Genomic DNA, 6,230 nt, shown 5'->3' with positions numbered 1-6,230 from the left:
ATGAAAGTAGGGTTGATTTGAATTGATAATGACTAGATTTAATGTATGAGAGCGATATTAAGAAAAGTTTCAACGAATAAAGCATGCGTTTAATGAAATTTAATTTTGCAAATATTTATTTAATACTCTATGTTATCTACTATATGTTAGGCACTGTGGTACAGTGCACAGTTAGACTGCTCACTGAAAGATTGACAGTTTGAATCCCCTAGCCAGTCTGTGGGAGAAAGATGAAGCAATTTGCACCCATGAAGATTTACAGACCCACAAACTATGGGATAGATCTAATCTATAAACTTGCTGAGTTGGAAGCTACTCCATGGCAATGAATTAGATATTGTTTTGGGTACCAACCAGATGCTGTCCTTCTGCCAAGAGGCTTACATTCTGAAAAGAGAAACATACACATAAACCATTAAATTTGTACACACTTTAATAAATCAAAAAAAACCAAAGAATATCCAAGTTTTGAGAGGTGAGAAAGAGTAATCCAGTCAGAAAGATAGGGTAGAATAGTGACAGAACTACTTCATAAAATAAGATGACTAAGTTTAATATTGACAGATGCATGAAGAGTTTTCTAGGTGTTAAGAGGAAGTTGTTATTATTAAGTACCATCAAGTTTATACCTCCATATAGTGGAAGTTGGGTCTTACATATTTGATAACAGTCAGAGTGGGCTGGGAGCTTTTGTTTAAACCAACTAGGACCTAGTAGATGGGTCTTTTTTATTTTATTAACAGTCAGTTGTAGACTAGGGGCCTCTTGTTTAAACCAATTAGGACTCAAATGCCAGGCCTTTGTTATTAAAAGTTGGTAGGATGCACTTCAATGATGTAGATCCTCCCAGAAGAGCTGTGGGTGAGCATTAACATTACTGGTAAGTATATTCGTTTTCTTCTGGACACAAGAGCCTACTATTTGGTCCTAAACGCCTTCTGAGGTCCCAACTCTTCTCACTATTTCTTAGCTGTTGGAATGGACGGAAAACCTCATAAGCAGTTCCTCACTTCACCTCTGCTGTGCATGCGGACTTCCAAGTTGTAAAACAACCCAGTGGTAGACTGAATTTGCTCCAGGACTGAAGAACAATAAATGACATAGCTGAGCCTCTACATCTTGAGGTTCCTAACCTCTACACTATAATAGACAAAGTGCTAGTCAATAGGCCTTTTATTGTAAGAACCACCTTCCCTCTGTAACTTGATTTATGCCACTATTAGAATGTCTACTCGGAATATTATTCCTTTTAATTTTTTGACTCATATACTTTTAACTTGTTAGTTAAATGTGTCTTCTAGGCTGCAACACTTCCATGATACATCTTCAAGGATATGAACATGTACGGCTAAGCACAATTGATAACAGTGTATCTAAATTCCAAAATCAATCTCCATAATAGTCTATGTGTTTCCTATTGCCAAAGGGGCCCTTTAGAGTAGTGAGAGAAGTTCTTCATCCTGAAACCTACAGCATCCCTTTTCAGCAGGAAGTAGCTAAGAGAATACACTATCCCCTTTTCCTTATGAATCAGGGTGAAGTCTCTCTCAGGGAGGAGTGATAGGGAATGGCAAAGGACACACTGACAAAGGAGATTAATTAGAACTGGCTTTGACAAGCACTGTGGCAATTGGACAATTAAAACAGACATTCAAGGGGGGGGGAAGAAGAACGAACTGGGGAGGAGGGTAGAGAAAACAGTGCAACAATGAATGAATGATAACCCCAAATCTCTGTAAATTTTCATTAAAACTAATAAAATAAAATAAATAAAAAAGTTGGTAGGATGATTGAGCCTATAGTCTTTGGGTCTGGTGTGAAGCCTGATTAGCTATTAGAAGTACAAACTAAATTGTTTGTTGTGTTTGGGGATTACATTGTTCTAATTGGTACAGCACTTGTCTGTCAGTATAATGCACTGGTAAATTTTGGGTTGCTGTGATACAGAAGGCTATGCCACCAATATGTCAAATGTCACAAGGTTTACCCATGCTGATCAGGTTTTATAGAGCTCTCAGATTAAGACAGACTAGGAAGTAGAATTGGCCATCCACTACTTAAATAACTGGCCACTGAAAACCATATGAACAGCAGAGGAAAGTGAATAGTTATAGTGTTAGAGGGAGAACCAGATTGAAAATAAGTAAAAATGAAGGGAACTCTGGTGGCCTACTGGCAAGAAGCTGCACAGCAATCGCAGAGGTATGCGATTCGAATCCACCAGATGGTCTGCTGGAGAAGGAGGGACAATCTCCTCCAGTACCAGTCAGATTTGATTTGACGGTACACACACACACACACACAAATAATTTAAAAAAGAAAGTAAGTCAAAATAAGGACAAATGATTGCAAAAGTTCTTTAATAATTGCAAACATCCTTTTATAATTGCAACATGGAATGTGCAAAGCTTAAATGTTGTAAAAAGCAAAATGGAATGCATGAACATTAACATTCTAGGCATTAGTGAGAGAAGATAGACTAGCTTTGGCCACTTTGAATCAGATAATCACATGGCATACTATGCTGAGAAAGAAAAACAGAAGAAAAATGATGTTATGTTCATAGTAAAAAAATCAATTTCAAGTTCTATTGGAGGAAGACTCATGAATAACTTGTGTTAGGAAGATAATACAACCTTGGTTGCTAAAACGGAAGAGGACCTGAAGCACTTGCTGCAGAAGGTCAAGGAAAGTAGTCTTCAATATGGATTGAAGCTTAATATCAAGAAGACAAAAATTCTCCCCACTGGGCCAATTGAGAGCATCATAATGGATGAAGAAGAGGTTGAGGTTGTTAACAATTTCAGCTTGCGTGGCTCCACAATCAACACTCCTGGCACCAGCAGTCAGAAAATCAAATGATTGATTGTATTTTGGAAATCATCTGTCAGAGACCTCTCCAAAGTGCTAAAGAGCATCAGTGATGTCAGTCTAAAGACTAAGGTGCACCTGATCCAGTCTACGGTCTTTGCAACAAAGACTAAAGATGACAGAAGAAGAATTGATACCTTTGAGTTGTTGTGCAGGAAAAGTGTATTTAACGTACCGTGGGTAGGCAGGAGAATGAATATGTCTGTCTGGGAAAGGGTGAAACCAAATTTCTCCTCAGAGGATAGGATTTTGAAGCTCTGTCTCACGTACTTCAGATCTGTGGCCAGGAAAGACCAGTCCTTGGAGAAGGACATCATACATGGAAAGGAGAAGGGACAGAGCAAGAGAGGAAGATCCTAAATGAGATGGATTGACATGGTAACTGAGGCAATGGGATTAGGTGTTTTGGAATCAGTGAGCCTGGCTCAGGATAGATCAAGGTTCAGAATATTGCATATAGGGTCGCTATGAGTCACATATGACTCAATGGCACATAATAACAACAACATGCAGAAGTACAACATTATGAGTGATGGGATATTGTCCATATGCACATAAGGAAGAACTGTTAATGAGACTATTATTATTCAGGCTGTACAGCAGGAAGCAGTCTGTGTGGCAGGAAGCAGAATTGCATGGCAAGAAGCCCACGGTATTTTGAGAGAAATACTAGTGTTTAGCTACACCACCAAATGGGACTACTAAAGCTAAAGCAGAAGTGAGCAGGACAGCTGAAGCATCTCGAGTGAGGCAGAGATGTCATTTCTAGAAGGGAAAAGCAGGCTTCCTGGTTTCTCATTCAGGCTCTTTGGGAGAATCACTACTGTTTAGCCACACCACTCAGAGCCCCTTAAGCTCTAGTGGAAGAGAGCTGGACAGGTGGAACAGAACATGTGAGACAGAGATGACAGTTCTGGAAGGGAAAAATAGGCTTCCTGGTTTCCCATTCAGGTATTTTTGGGACGTCACTGTTGTTGGGCCCTTGGCCCTGCAGGCTTTGGACCAAGAAAGGAGCACAATATACAGATCCTTCAGAAAACATTGCCATTGTCTGGGTCACTATATAATTACAATAGCCTCACATCTACTAAGAAAAGACTCACATAATGTCATGAGAGCAGCAGTCTGCCACAATCATCAAGGAAAAAACCCCAAAGCAAACTTGCTCCTAGAAAAGTAGACCCCATGATTACCCGATATAAAAAACTAGAAGAAATATGTTGATGTGGAGTTATTTGAACTGCTACAGAAGAAGATACAAATGATGGAAGAAAAATTAAAAAAGCAAGTACTCCAGAAACCAACAGTCCAAAAGAAATACATTGAAGAAGAGCAACTTAAACAGCTATGGAGGAAAATGCAAAAGATAGAAGAATTGACAGCATAGATAAAGAGGTACAAGAACTTAAAAAAATCATCACAAACAGAGAGAGTACAGCCAACACAGTACTGGAAATAACAGTAAACCATGAAAATGCAATCTGGAATATTAAGACTGAAATGACAGAAGTTTCTAACATGCTGGTAGGTTAAAAAAGGAGAACTGAAGAGATGGAGCAGAGGTTCAGTGAGTTGGAAGACAAGAATCTCATTGAAAACATACTAGAAGAAAAATCAGAGTTGAGATGTAAAGAAAATGAAGAAGACATTAGAATCATGTGGGATGACATCAAAAGGACTAACATATGTGTGATTGGAATTCCAGAATGTGACAGGGAAATCACTAAGAAAATTGTAAAATACTTACTAGAAGGAAACTTCCCAGGTATTTTGAAGAATGAGGAGCACCACATTCAAGAAGCACCATGATCATCAAATAGACTAGACCCAAAAAGAAAAACTTCAGGACACATCATAGTTAAATTTACCAAATTAAAAGGTAGGGATAGAATTCTAAACGCAGCCCAAGAAAAACAGAGTCACCTACAAAGGGGGAACAATTAGATTGTTCTGATTTCTCAGCAGAAGCCATGTGAACTAGAAGGCAATGAGGTAGCATATACAGAGAGTTGAAAGAAAACAATTGCCAGCCAAGAATTCTATACCCAGAAAAGCTCTCTATTAAAAATGAAGGAGAAATTAGATCCTTTGCAGAAAAAAGGAACCGAAAGAATTGTGAAAACAGGATGAAAACTACAAGAAATTTTAAGCAAAGTCCTTCACACAGAGATGCCAAAGGGAGGTTCATGGACCATAGTAACAAGAAACAACAGAAAAAGGAACACCACAAAATTGCAAAAGTAACACCTGGCCTTACAATAATCACACTAATGTGAATGGACTAAATGCATTAACTAAGGGGAAAAGAGTAGTAGAATGAATAAAAAACAAAACAAAACAAAAACCAACAATATGTTACCTACATGAGACACATCTAAAAAAAGAGAAGAGAAATACAGACTCAAAAATCAAAAGCTGGGGAAAAAGATATCAAACAACTGCCAACCACAAAAAAGTAGGAGTGGTAATCCTTATCTCTAATAAAATAGATTTCAGAATGAAAACTACCATAAAAGATAAGGAAGGGCATTACAAACATATTTTAAAGGCAAAATAAATAAGAAGATATAACCTTAGTCAACATTTATGCACCAAATGATATACCTGCAAAATACATAAAACATCAGTTAACAGAATTGAAGAAAAAAATAGCACCAAAATAGTGGGAGGAGATTTCATCATGCCACTGTCACCAAAGGATATGTCAACTCAAAAGAAACTCAACAAAGAAGATCTAAACCATAAAATCAGCTAAATTAATCATGTGGATGTATTCAGGGTACTGCACCTAATTAAAACTCAATTCACTTTCTTCTCAAGTGCGCATGGTACCTTCTCCAGAATTAATCACATATTAGGACACAAAGCAAGCTTCAACAAATCCAAAAACATTGAAATAATACAAAGTATCTTCTCAGATCCCAATGCCATAAAACTGGAAATTAACTACCAGAGGGTAAAGCTTACAAAACCATCCATGTGGTAGCTGAATAACTCTGCTAGAACATGATTGGGTTTTAAAAGAAATAAAGAGTGAAATAAAATATTTTCTTGAAACAAATGAAAATATAACCAAAACCTCTGGGATACAGTTAGGGCAGTCCTCAGGGGGCAGTTCATGGCAATAGGCACACAAATAAAAAAAAAGAAGAAAAAAAGAAAAATCAATGACCTAACTCAACACATTAATCAAATAGAAAAAGAATAACAATCTAATACTACAGCCTCTAGAAGAAAAGAAATTGTAAGGAAAAGCATTGAAATCAATGAGATAGAAAACAGAAAAACAGTTGAAATCATCAATAAGACCAGGAGCTGGTTTTTTGAAAGTGTCAATAAAATTGACAAACCACTGGCAA

The sequence above is a fragment of the Elephantulus edwardii genome, unplaced genomic scaffold (genome assembly GCF_000299155.1).
Source record: "Elephantulus edwardii isolate Elephantulus edwardi_28Jun2011 unplaced genomic scaffold, EleEdw1.0 scaffold00012, whole genome shotgun sequence".
NCBI lineage: Eukaryota > Metazoa > Chordata > Mammalia > Macroscelidea > Macroscelididae > Elephantulus > Elephantulus edwardii.
This window is presented reverse-complemented; position numbering follows the sequence as displayed.